General features: G+C 36.3%; 1 protein-coding gene across 1 annotated transcript in view; it reads left to right on the forward strand.

The window, feature by feature from the left end:
* IL1RAPL2 (interleukin 1 receptor accessory protein like 2) overlaps window positions 1–12,668 on the forward strand; it is a 1,221,298-nt gene that overhangs the window by 905,059 nt on the left and 303,571 nt on the right. The window lies entirely within an intron of this gene.

Raw genomic sequence — 12,668 nt, forward strand, 5'->3', positions numbered from 1 at the left:
TGTACATGGATATTAATATTCTTCTCAAAATTCAACTTTTTATAGAGATGGACACTATATTTGCAGGCAACTAATCAATGCATCTTGATGGGAACTATTTTACCTACCACTGAATTTTAACCTGACTCTGGATAGACAGAGGTGAACACACATGGATATATTTGCAAATTTAAGGAATAAGGAAATCAATCATTCTCATACTTAGTACTCCAAACCCAGCAAGGAAAGTGCTGTCAACACTTCAGAGTGGGAAGACTAACCTGCCTTGTCTGAGCAAGGGGTTTTCTCACTTTGTTCAAGGTCAATGGGATTTTAAGAAAATACTCCTCTGACTCAGTTTAGTTTTCAAGCTGCTTGTGACTGCTTATTAGCTGTCAATAAGCCTGTTATCTTTGTTCTCTGGCTTTTTATCTTTTAAGAGCACATGATCCCTGGAGCATTCTGAATGGACATACTTTATCCCTGACATTATTGATGCTGCACATATATCTTCCTACACCATCCAAATTGGCATATTCCAAGGATTTTAAAGTGGTAGAGGCAGCATCACTGAAAGCCAGAATTGATGGTCTGAGTCACCCAGCCAAGTGATGACTTTGTCTCTGGAATCAGAAATCAGAACTCTATAAGACCCCAGCCATGAGCATGGTCCTTAAGAAGTTGACGTTTGGGGGGCTGGACTCCTTGGTGACATTACAGAGTACCTAATATCAAATAAATTAGGCCTATTATTTAGCTGCTTTTCATTGTCATGATATGTTCAATCAAAATATTTTTGGAAAATACATGCTCTTAGCATAAATGAATAACATATTCACTCATGTTGGTTGGAAATCATAAGTTAACACTGCTCTATCTTCTGTAGCTAATAATTTTTGGCACTGGAATTATGTTTCAGGATGGAAGAACAATCTGCATGAATGCTTTGATTGGTCATGGAATATTAATTGGCTGCAGATGTAGTGTTTAGAGCTCCAACTTAAGGATGACAAGAATGATAGCTTTCATTTGTATGCAGAAACTCTGACTGTCCCTTCAAGATGGATGATTGGATCCTGCTTCATCTGTCACTCTTTCTTTACTTTTTAATAGATGAAAAACAAAGGAGAATGAAAGACAGAACCTTGCAAAATCACCTTGAACAAAACAGGGTGCCTCAATTATATTGCTTCTCAAAAGCACACTTATTTCATTTTTAATTTTTTATTTGAATATAGTTGACATAATGTTACATTAGTTTCAGGTGTACAACATAGTGATTCATTATCTCTATATATTATGTTATGCTCACCAGAAGTGTAGCTACCATCTGTCACCATACTATTCTATTACAATACCTTTGACTATATTCAGTATACTATACTTTTATTTCCATGTTTTATTCATTCGACAACTGGAAGCCTGTATTTCCCACTCCTCTTCACCTATTTTGCCCATCTCTCCATGACCCCTTCCCTCTGGCAACCATCAATTTGTTCTCTGTATTTATAGGTCTGTTTCTGGTTTTTATTTATTTTTTATTCATTTGTTTTGATTTTAGATTTCAAAATTATGTGATATTTGTCTTTTTCAATCTGAGTTAGCATTCACTTAGCAGAATACCCTTTAGGTCTATCCATGTTGCCACAAATGGCAAGATCTCATCCTTTTTTATTGCTGCATGATAGTCCTGTGTGTGTGTGTGTGTGTGTGTGTGCGCGCGCGCACGTATCTCACATCTTTTTTATCCATTCATCAATTAATAGCCACTGGGGCTGCTTCCATATCTTGGCTATTATAAATAATTCTGCAATAAGTATAGGGAGTGTATGTATATTTTGAAATCGTGTTTTAGTTTTCCTTGGGTAAATACCCGGTAGTGGAATTGTTGGATCGTGTGATATTTCTATTTTCATTTTTTGAGGAACTTCCATACTATTTTCCACAGTGGCTGCACCAATTTACACTCTCACCAATAGTGTATGAGAAAATCTTGCTAATTTTCTTTTCATCAAGTTAGGAAAGGTATGATCTGTGTCTTAGCCTATTTGGACTGCTATAACCAAAATACCATAGACTTAGTAGCTCATAAACAGCAGAAATTTCTTACAATCCTTGAGGCTGGGAAGTTCAAGATTAAGGCACTGGCAGGTTCAGTGACTGTGAGAGCCTACTTCCTCATTGGCAGATGTCTTCTCACTGTAACGTCACATGGCAGAAGAGACAAGGGAACTCTCTGGAGTCTCTTTTATAAGGTCACTCATCCCATTCCTGAGGGTTCCACCATCATGACCTAAATACCTCCTAAATGTCCCACCTCCTAATATTATCACTTGGGCATTAGGTTTCAACATACAAATTTTGAGGGAACACAAACATTCAGACTGTAGCAAACTGGTACAAGGTGAATATTTATTCATTGAAAAATGTCAAGACACAACATATTGTCGCAGAGATTTTTAACACTTTAACCTTTAGCCTTGTATGAGATATTTCTTGATAACAAAAGAGAAATACAATCTGATTTAATTTCCTAGTGAAATGAGGTATCAGTGTTCATTGCTTCCACCATGCCACTCAATTGCTTGGACAGTTTCCTTAGGGAAAACCTGACTTTATATGAAGGCAGAGAAAAACCATTTGCATAAGGAATTATATAGCAGGGACTCTGAAAAAGCATCATGTTCTAACATAATTCTCTATGGGTTAAGATTAGATTCAACTACATATAACAGAAAATCCTACTTAATAACTTTTCAAACACATAAGCATTTATCCTCTCAAGCAAAAAGAATCAGGAGTTAGTCCAGGCTTGGTATGGAACCTGCAAGAAGTCATCAAGGGTCTAGGCTAACACGCTCTTTCTGTTTCTCCATATTTTGCATAAAACTTCCACCCCAGATTACAGGACGGTGGCTGGAGCTCTAGACATCAAAACTATTCCATACAGCAGAGTAATTAAAGACATGAGGTAAATATCACTTGGGAAACAAGAATCAGGAGAAAAATGAGCTTAGGGTGGGGCACATTGTGATAGGGAAAAAATGAAAGGAAAAGCCTACAGGAGTAGGTCTCCAAACTTGCCTTATCATCAGAATCACCTGTAGGGGTGTTGGGGGCTTCTTAAAAATATAGATTCACAATCCCTACCTCACACTCACTGGATTGTATTCTCTAGTAGCGGGCCCCAGGAATAGGAATTTCAATTAGCCCTCTATGTACTTCTGATAATCAGGTAATGTATTATCTAGAGCGACACAAGTAGAACTAAAAAGCAAACCAAAGATGTATAATGTTTCAACCATAATAGAAATATATTTTTTGCTCAAAGTCCTAAAAAAGGTATTATTTTTTAAAAAAAAATAATGTATTTATTTTTGAGAGAGAGAGAGAGAGCACATGAGCAGGGGAGGGATAGAGAGAGAGGGAAACATAGAATCCGAAGCAGGCTCCAGGCTTTGAGCTGTCAGCACAGAGCCCGACGCGGGGCTTGAACTCACGAACTGTGAGATGATGACCTGAGCTGAAGTCAAACACTTAACTGACTGAGCAACCCATGCGACCCATAAAAAAACTATTCTGAATTCAAGGTCCTAGGTTCCTTTATTCTTAAATTTTTACTATATAGCATTTAATTTCCAAAGCCTCTGTTATCATTTGTTTCAAGCCGATGGAAGAGAAAATGGTATGAAAAAACTATGTGGGAGATTTTTATGGGCCAGACCTGGAAGTTGTGCATATCACCTCCATTCACATTGCACTGGCTAGAACTCAGACTCATGGTCACACCTAAGTGCAATAGAGGTTGGAATATGTAGTCCAGGTACATGTTCAGAAAGAAAAGAAAGAAAATTTTGCAGAACAAGTAGCAATCTGTCACAGGAGAGTTTGGGCATAGAGCTAGCTTTATGACCATGTGAACTGTATAGTCACACAGGGCTCCCTGCTTAGAAGGTTTCCACACTTGGTTTAATGATCTACTGTTACTATCTTGAAAATTTTAATATCTTTTGAATGAGGGTTCCCATGTTTTCATTTTGTACTAGACTCCACAAATTTAGCTGGTCCAATTTGAGAAAGAATGTCCCAGAACATGAGGCAAAGCCAGAAAAATATGGATTGGTGGAGAGCTTTAGGATTTCAGCAGGTAACGTACTTCATAAATATTGATTAATGAACCAATGTTGTTGACCACCAGAGAACCCTCTCTCAGAGTGCTTGCTTTCCAGTTCTGCGTTCTTTACCAGTGACTTAGATGATGTATAAATTATCCTTATCACATTTGCAGATGAGAGGAAGTTGGGAGGGACAGTTAATTCTTTGTAAGACATGATTCTTATTCAAAAAGATCTCAGTAGTTTGGAATGATGGGTTGAAACTAGCCAGATGACATTTAAGCAGAAAAAAAAAGTAAAGTTTTTCATTAAGGTCCAAAAAATCCAACTGCAAAAGTACAGTCTTGGGATTTTATTTGGCTAAGAGCACAAGAAGTGTGACTAGTTTGCCAAAAATGCTAATTCAGTCTCTGTGTCACAGGAAGGTAGTGTCCAGAACAATAGAAGTATTGGTTCCACTGCACTTTACATGACATCTGAAATTGTGTGCTCAGTTTATTGTGCCCTATTTAAGGGACCCATTGACAGACTAGATTGTGCCCAAAAAAGGATGTCTAGGTTGGTAAAAGGTTTTGGAATACATGTCACCTAAAAGACAATGGACAATTGAAGGAACTGGAAGTATTTAGCTTGGAAGAGGGACGGTTTTCAGAAGGGCAGGGAGTGAAAAAGATCAAGAAACCTGTCTGCAAACATTTTAGGCATTGGCATATAGAAGATGTATTAGTTTCTTGTGTGCTATTCCAAAAAGCAGAAATAGGACCAACATATAAAATATGCAAAAGAAACAAATTTTAGCTGAATGTAAGGAAGACATTCTTAATATTTATTAAAAATTGAAACAATAAATTTTGTGATGTAGTGAGCCTATTGCAAAAAAAGCTATCTAGCTAAGGCTGAATGCTGGGAACTCTTTAGAGGGAATTCATGTGTTAGGAGGACTACAGTCTTTCCAATTATGATTTTGTAGGACTAAATGCTTGTTGAAATGATGCAAATTGATCAGGATTCTGTTAAGCTTATATTTAACAATGACTCTGGAGCCAGACTACTTAAATTTAAATCTCAGCTCTGTATCTTTCTAGCTATGTAGCCTCAGACAGGTCACCTAATTTCTTAATGCCTCAGTTATTTATCTATAAAATGAAGATAATACTAATATTTACTTCATACATAGAGTTGTTGTAAGTGTTAAATGAATTAACATCTGTTTAAGTCCATGGAACAGTATCTGACTTATAGTAAGTACCATATTAGTGTTACATATTATATTTTCCAGAAATAGTTGATGATGCATCTCCCTTTTCTTTAGTAAATATAGACTTTCATTTCAGTTAGGTAAATTTACACTAGACATAAAATACAATGCCATGGTGGAAAAACCTTTTAAACACTGAACAAACAACCAAAATGGTCCTGTAGATTTCCTCCTCAGGGGCCTCTAAGAATGGCATAAGACTGCTGTATCTCCTGCATGCATTGTTTGAAGTTGTAACTTTAGGAAGACATCTTCCATTTTATTGCTTATGGTTTTATTTTTATTTTTTTAAGTTTATTTATTTTGAGGTGGGGAGGGGCAGAGAGAGGGGAGAGAGAGAGAATCCCAGCACGGAACCTGATTCAGGGCTCGATCTCATGACCATCAGATCATGACCTGAGCTGAAATCAAGAGTCAGATGCTTAACTGACGGAACCACCCAGGCTCCCCTTTAACTTATATTTTTAGAGTATTTTTTAACCTTATAGGACTTATAAATTTCTTATTTTATTTAGTTCTCATATTAACCATATGAACCATACAGGACAATTACCACATTTTGAAGATGTGGAAACTAAACAACATCAAAGTTAACTGAATTGTATATAAGGTCACATACTAAATTATTAGTGGAATTAGGCTTAAAACTCAGGTCTCTTAAATTTTGGCTCAGGGCTCGAACAATATACCACATAAAGACTGAGCTGCTTTTATTCTGTCCATTCTGTGAAAGACATTTCATTAAGCTGATGAAGTGTCTTCTGTCATTCAGCTAATAAGTTGTATACCTGCTTTGCAGAAAAACTGACATCAGCCTAAAACTCCATCCAACAAGCCTAATTTCCATCTGGTTTTGCAGGGCCTAGGAGAGTCAAAAAAATCACTGACTTAAGCTTTGTGTATTATCCACATAGATATTATTGAAATACACCTGCCAGCTTATCCATTTCCTTACACATTATTATAGGCATTTTTTAAGCTTATAGGAAAAGTACAATTACCAAGGCAGAAACTGGCCATCTGAGTTTTAGATATGGATCTCTATACACAAGTCGCAAGGTATTGAAAAATTGAATTTTTGAAATGAGTCTTGCTTTGATGATCCTGGTGCTCTGTCTCTACCCCACCCCCACTTCTTCCCTTCATTACCCCCATCCTTGTCCTTTCAACCCTCTTATCTTTGTCATACCCATTCTCAGTCATACATTACATTGGATTCCCTTCCTAGGAGTAGATACAGCTCAATGTTCTCTTTAATTGGAAAAATAATAAATACTATCATTTGTTGATAACTATGAGCCAGTTCTCTACTTCACACTTTAGAATATGATCTCATTTAGTCCTTATAACAACATTAAAGAGTGGGTACTATTACCATCCACAGTTATGCGTTAAGGAAATAAAATCCTAGAAGGGTTAATAAACATGATGAAAGTCAAACAGTAAGTAGCTGAACCAGATTCAAACACAAGTATTCTTAACCCAGAGCCTATGCTCTTAACAGCAATATTATAGGGTTTGTGACTGAGATAGGGAGTGGCAGATGTTTTTGAAAGTTGGAAGAAGCTTTTCTTATAAAACCATAACATATAAGCAACCATCTGCTCTGAATTAGGGTGACATCAGCCCAATGCTGATGAGCATCACAGACATTTCCAAGATCTGGATGCACATAAGACAGGCAAGATGAGAAGCTTTTGCCATCCTTAAAACTAAAAGTCCCTCCTCAAGAAGTAGGTAGTGCCTTTTTCTTCTTTTGGGTTCTCTGAGTCTAAATGGCTATATTGCTAGTGAGCTCCAGCTGTCAGGATAAAGCACTAATGGGGCATGAGCCCATAGACAAAGATCCTAGGGCCCTGGGTTTTGGTCAGACATATAACTAGCCTGTCAGGCTAATAGCAGAGCCATAGATCTATCTGCAGTGTTTTCACTGTAACCCCAGGGAACCACCCCCACAGAAAAGAATTTCCTGAAAAGCCTTTCATTCTCTCCCAAATGACCTGACCTCTTCTTGACTAAAGACACTATTAGAGAAGTGCATATTTACTGTGGAAACATCCAATGACACCAGATCAATGTGGCATAAGGCCAGAGCAGCCTTGAGCACCTGGGTTTCCATCTGTACTGGAATGTTCTGCAAGGAAGCATTAGTCCAGGGGATGATGGGATCAGGAAGGGAATGTGCAGACCCTCAGGTGAATTAGACCACACTTGGAAGCTGCTACATTTAAACCATTATAGAGAAACTGTAGGGGGAAGTGACAGGGAGTGACTAGCCTGTCAAAATGCTAGCCTGCCTTATGGTTTTCAAAGTCTCCTTATTCAGAGATATAGATTCTCCTTCTGAGCATTGGGTCCAATCTCTTGATAAAATTACATCAGGAGATTAATTAATTAATTAAGATGAGGAAATTATTATTCTATTAGAAAATGTGGAGTCATCTTTAAAAGTTTAGTTAAAAAATAAATAAATAACAATCACAGTTAGGGGAAACATTTATGAGGTTGATTTAAAAAGGCAAGGCACTCTGTTTTGGGAGATGTGACTCCTACTTTGAAATTTCTGAAATTTTATATCTCAGTTTCTGGAGACAACTGTCCTTGTCCTACTAGCTTCCCAGTTTGACTTAATGAGATAATAATTAAAAGGGGATAGTGCTTTGTAAACTCAATTGATTTTTTTTTCTCTTTTCTTCGATTCTTCTGCATCTTATAAGTGCATCTTGGAATCACCTACCTTATGTTTTCTCTTTGGAACTGTAAACAATTATAATTGGTTTCATTTGAAAATCAATTCCAACATTATAGGTCATCAACTTATATTTGATTAATTAAATTAGTGCTCATCAATGTTATAAAGACAGGGAACAAGCTTGGAAACATTCCAGAAAGCTGACATCATGTGGGAAATTAATCAAAATTTCCAAACGTTAGGTTCTGACTTCAGTGATGAAAATGAAAAGCAAAATGACTTTATTTTCAGATATTGTTCTAGTAGAATTGAGCTCATTTGAAATACTGTTACATATCTATCCTAGAGAGATTCAGGGGAAAGATCCCAACTTTAAAGTCAGATAGACATAGATTTGGGTAACAGCTCTGTATTTTTTTTTTTTTTTTTTTTTTGCCAGATAGGTGACCTTGGTCAAATTACCCAACCTCTTTGAATCTTAATTTCCTCAACAATAACAAAGGATAATAGTAGTACTCACTTTATAGGAATGTTGTGGGGATTATATGAGACTAGGAAACTACAGTCAAAAAAATGGGGTTTTAAATCCTAGTTCTGGCCCTTTGTAGCTGTGTATCCTTAGGTGAGTAATTTAACTTCCTTTAACCTGTTTCTTCATCTGCAAAGTAAAAATAACTGCAATTTATAGATTTTTGATGACCATGTATTCGACTTGCTCTCATGAAAACAAATGGGTAACTCATGATAATGAAAAATTGTAACTCAAAGCTGATATTAAAGAAAGTAAAAGGATAGTGCCTGGTGATTGATACCAGCTCTATTTTCCACTTTGGGCCCCAAAACTAATTTTTTTTATGTTAAGATGTCCCTCCACTTATGGCAATGTCTTCTTGAGTTCTATGTTTTTAATCTTTTTTAATGTTTATTTATTTTTGAGAGACACAGAGTATAAGTGAGGGAGGCAGAGAGAGAGAGACACACACACAGAATCTGAAGCAGGCTCCAGGCTCTGAGCCATCAGCACAGAGCCTGGCGCAGGGCTCAAACTCAAGAATCATGAGATCATGACCTGGGCTGAAGATGGACGCTTAACCAACTGAGCACCCAGGCACCCCTGTCTTCTTGAGTTCTAAATATCACATCATGTTTAATGTCCACCAAAAGATTATTCTGTGAATTAGAGTTATTCTTATGAAACTTTTTATTCTGAAGCAATTGCTAATTTAATACCCATAGTTATAGTTTCACTGGGGACTATTAGCACATCCAAACAGTTAATATTGCTTAAGTGATATTTTGTTTTTCCTCATTAGTTTGCATTACAAAATATGCTGAGAGGCCATGGATGCCTAATGATTTCAGCAGTGATAAACAAATCAATCGTATTAAATTATAAACACAAGTGTCAATACCAGCCCAATCTATTCAAATAATTGCCTTGATAGACAAAGATTAAGTCTATATTTACAAACTGATTTGGCTGAAATGAGGCCAGTGAAGAAAAGTTTATTTCATAAAAATAAACACATGCAATGTATGTCATTATTCCCTATGACAACCAAGATATCATATTCCTCCTCAAATTTCATTTGTATTTATTTGATTACCTTTTGTGACATCTTAGTAGGCAGAATAATGGCCTCTTAAAGATGTCCACATCTTGATCTCTTAGGAGTATGTTGGGTTACATAGCAAAGGCAAATTAAGGTTCCAAATAGAATTATGGTTGCTAATCACCTGACTTTAAAATAGGGAATTATCCTGAATTATGCAGGTAAACCCAATGCAATCACAAGGATCATTAAAAGTGGAAGAGGGAGACAGAAGATAAGGTTGGAGTGATATGAAAAGGAGTCAGTCTGCCATTTCTGGCTTTGAAGATGGAAGAAGGTCAAGCACCAAGGAATGTGGGCAGCTTTTAGAAGCTGGAAAAGGAGAGGTTAATTTCTCCCCCTTGGAATTCAGAAAAAGACTCAGCCCTGTTAACACTTTAATTTTAGTCCAGTAAGACCCACCTCAAACTTCCAACCTCTCAAACTATAAGATTCTAATAAATGTGTTGATTAAACCACTAAGCTTGTGGTAACTTGTAACAACAACAAGAATTAAAAGGGCATTTACCACTTTTTGCCATTTACTGCAGACATTTGTACATGCCTATCTCTAGAACTAGAGTAACCCTTTTGATATGACTCTGTACATTCTTCAAATATGTACTTTTCGTACAAATTTGTACATCCCAAACCAAGTGCGTGCGCGCGCACACACACACACACACACACATTTTTAGTACTTTTCTATAATGGAATAACTATAAATATGTGTTAACTGATTGAAAGAATGAATGACACCAAACAATCTAAGATTGGATTTTCATCCCACTTTTTGACCTATAGAATTGTGTAGACACAACTAAAGATATTCAGTCAATCCATCCCCATGCTCCATGAATATGGAAACAGGATATATTTTGAATAAAAAAGAAACTGTCTTAAATAAAAAAAAAAGGAAGAGGGGTGATAGTATGGAGTAGTGGCTATGAGCTCAGACTCAAGAGTCAAGTAGACTTACGTTGAATCCTGGTCTATTTGTATTTATCACCAATATGCTTTTAGGCAGATAACTTCATCTCACTGAGCCCCAATTTTGTCATATGTCAAATGTTGATAATGTTAGGAACTACTTTATACATTGTTGTAAAGATTTAATGAGAGGAATGAATGTAAAAGGGCTTGGCATGGAATGCATGCATAATCAGTCATGGTGCAGTGGCAAGAATATTGAACTGTAATTCAGGAAAAGAGGTTTTAGTCTTCTGCTATATCACTAATTTAAAATATGATGTTCAGCAAATCCCTTCCATTTCTGCTTCTTTTAAGTTTTTCATATGTCAAAATAGCTACATGAATTAGACAAATAAGAGCTTGTCTAGCTCTAAAACTAACCATCTTTGAGTATCTTATTATATTCTTAAGCATCACTACCTAGGCCAAATTTCTAGAATCCAACAAATCAGTAACCACAGAATCAAATGAGGAACTTGATGCAAGTTAACAATTAATCCATCTCATAAAGATGTGGTATGTACACACACACGCACACACACACACACACACACACATTATTCAGCCACGAGAATGAATGAAATCCTGACATTTGTGACAATACAAATGGACCTAGAAGGCATTATGATAAATGAAATAAGTGATAGAAAGACAAATAATGTATGATCTCAAATATATAGAATCTTAACAAGCCAAAATCATAGAAACAGAGTAGAATTGTGATTACCAATGGTTAGAAAGCAGGGGAAATGGTAAGCTGTTGATAAGAGTATAGCCTTCCATTTAGAAGATATAATAAATTTGGGGGATCTAATGCGGAGCATTGCGATTATAGTTAACTATAGAATATACTTGAAAGTTGCTATGCGAGTAGACCTTAAATGTTCTCACCACAAAAAAAGAAATGATAATTATATGATGCAATGTAGGTGTTAGTTATCACTGTGGTTGTAATCATGTTTCAATATATGTGTGTCAAATTAGCAAGTTGTATACCTAAAACTTATACAATGTTATATGTTAAATATGTCTCAATAAATCTGAAAACTTTCAATTGATCCATTTTCTGTGTTTAACTTCTCATATTTATTTTAGTGCTAACTACTACCTAAGTTCCACGTGAACCCCAGAAGTATATAATATCTTGTGTAATTTATTGAATAGTAACCACATTTGGATGGTGTTAGACATCTACAATATAAAGGTACAGGGAGTACTATTTTAGAGAGAGAAGGAGAACCTTACTTGAGGTGCAAAAGGCAAGAATGAAGAAAAAGCATGCTCTGTGAAGGGGGAAAAAAGCCCTACCATCACAATCTCTGTTTAAGTTTCCATTTGCCCCGAGGTTATTTTCTTTTCAAGTTTGAAGGAGTTGTTTTTTGTCTGGGCAAATTTGTGCTGAATAAACATTCTTCTCTCCAGAGAAGGGCCCTGTGTCAAGTGGCATTGAGAAGAAATTGCTCTTCCTTTATGCTCAAGCTTTCCCAAAGTTCATGCATTCATTGCTCAAAACTCAAATATTAGTGGAAATAAATATGGAATCTAGAGGAAAGAACACCTCTGGGCAACTTTACAGCAGCCCTGACCATTCACCACCCTGAAGGCACATCCACTGAATTGCAAGGCAAGATATAGGCTCTGAGACACATGCCCAGAGCAGTTGCTAGAGGAGCCCTAAGCTGTGCAGGGGCAATGGCCAAGTAGGTCCTTCAGCATTTCCCTGGGAATTTAGCATCTGAGTGTTAAAGGATCACTTATTTATTTGAAGAACTTAAAATTTTAATTTCTATGATTAATAAAGTCAAATACTTGCAATGCCTTTAAATGATGTCAGGAATATTTTTAATGCAACCAGAATGTGTTTTTTTAAAGAAAGAAATTTAATCCTACGAGCATTTTATCTCCTATCTGTTTGATTCTCTGTGGTTCTCCATAATTTTATCTTTCAAATACACACATGAGAAACATGAGCCATCACCATCAGTAATAGTGACTTACTAAAGGAAATTATTTTTTATGAGGGGTAGGAAGGTATGGGAGATACATATCAAAATATCTGA

The sequence above is a fragment of the Leopardus geoffroyi genome, chromosome X, assembly GCF_018350155.1.
Source record: "Leopardus geoffroyi isolate Oge1 chromosome X, O.geoffroyi_Oge1_pat1.0, whole genome shotgun sequence".
Taxonomy (NCBI): Eukaryota; Metazoa; Chordata; class Mammalia; order Carnivora; family Felidae; genus Leopardus; species Leopardus geoffroyi.